The sequence below is a fragment of the Triticum dicoccoides genome, chromosome 7B (assembly GCF_002162155.2).
Source record: "Triticum dicoccoides isolate Atlit2015 ecotype Zavitan chromosome 7B, WEW_v2.0, whole genome shotgun sequence".
NCBI classification, from domain to species: domain Eukaryota; kingdom Viridiplantae; phylum Streptophyta; class Magnoliopsida; order Poales; family Poaceae; genus Triticum; species Triticum dicoccoides.
Genome location: NC_041393.1, coordinates 462121983 through 462123953, shown reverse-complemented (window position 1 = coordinate 462123953; position 1971 = coordinate 462121983).

Genomic DNA, 1971 nt, shown 5'->3' with positions numbered 1-1971 from the left:
ACTTTACATCTTTTGGCATCAATATTATGAATATGTGTATCACTACGATCGAGATTCAATAAACCATTCGCATTGGGTGTATGACCATAGAAGATTTTATTTATGTAAATGGAATAACAATTATTCTCTAACTTAAATGAATAACTGTATTGCAATAAACATGATCTAATCGTATTCATGCTCAACGCAAACACCAAATAACATTTATCTAGGTTCAACACTAATCCCGAAGGTAGAAGGAGTGTACGATGGTGATCTTATCAACCTTGGAATCACTTCCAACACACATCATCACCTCGCCCTTAACTAGTCTCTGTTCATTTTTGCAACTCATGAAGTTACTAATCTTAGCAACTGAACCAATATCAAATACCCAGGGGTTACTATGAACACTAGTAAAGTACACATCAATAACATGCATATCAATTATACCTTTGTTCACTTTGCCATCCTTCTTATCCACCAAGTATTTAGGGTAGTTCCGATTATAGTGACCATTCCCTTTGCAGTAGAATCACTCAGTTTCAGGCTTAGGTCTAGCTTTGGGCTTCTTCACGGGAGTGGCAACTTGCTTGTCATTCTTCTTGAAGTTCCCTTTCTTTTCCTTTGCCCTTTTTCTTGAAACTAGTGGTCTTGTTAACCATCAACATTTGATGCTCTTTCTTGATTTCTACCTTCGCTGATTTCAGCATCGCGAAGAGCTCGAGAATCTTTTTCGTTATCCCTTGCACATTATAGTTCATCACAAAGTTCTATTAGCTTGGTGATAGCGACTAGAGAACTCTGTCAATCACTATCTTATCTAGAAGATTAACTCCCACTTGATTCAAGCGACTGTAGTACCAAGACATTCTGAGCACATGCTTACTAGCTGAGCTATTCTCTTCCATCTTGTAGGCAAAGTACTTGGCAGAGGTTTCCCACCTCTCGACATGGCATGAGTCTGAAAAACCGTTTTCAGCTCTTGGAACATCTCATATGCTCTGTGGCGTTCAAAACATTTTCGCCATAAATCATGGTGCACTAAACTATCAAGTAGTCATCATATCGAGCTTGCCAAACATTCATGACGTCTGCATCTGCTCCTGCAATAGGTGTGTCACCTAGTGGTGCATTAAGGACATAATTCTTCTATGCAACAATGAGGATAATCCTCAGATCACGGACCCTGTCCGCATCACTGCTACTATCATCTTTCAACTTAGTTTTCTCTAGGAACATATCAAAAAACATAGGGGAGCTGCAACGCGAGCTATTGATCTACAACATAATTTGCAAATACTATGAGGACTAAGTTCATGATAAATTAAGTTCAATTAAACAAATTACTTAAGAACTCCCACTTAGATAGACATCCCTCAAGTCATCTAAATGATAAGTGATCCAAATCAACTAAACCATGTTCAATCATCACGTGAGATGGAGTAGTCATCAATGGTGAACATATCTATGTTGATCATATCTATTATATGTTTCATGTTCGACCTTTGCTCGTCAAGTTTAACCCGAGTATTCTGCATGTGCAAAACTGTCTTGCACCCGTTGTATGTGAACGTATAGCGTATCACAGCCAATCATCATGTGGTATCTCAGCACGAAGAACTGTCACAAACGGTGCATACTCAGGGAGAACACTTATACCTTGAAATTTTAGTTAAGGGATCATCTTATAATGCTACTGTCGTCCTAAGCGAAATAAGATGCATAAAGATATGCAATCAAAATATGTGACATGATATGGCCATCATCATCTTGTGCTTTTGATCTCCATCTCCAAAGCGTCATCATGATCTCCATTGTCACCGGCTCGACACCTTAATCTCCATTATTGCGTCGTGGTTGCCTTGCCAACTATTGCTTCTACAACTATCACTACCGCTTAGTGATAAAGTAAAGCAATTACATGGCGTTTGCATTTCATACAATAAAGAGACAACCATAAGGCTCCTGTCGGTTGCCAATAACTTTTAC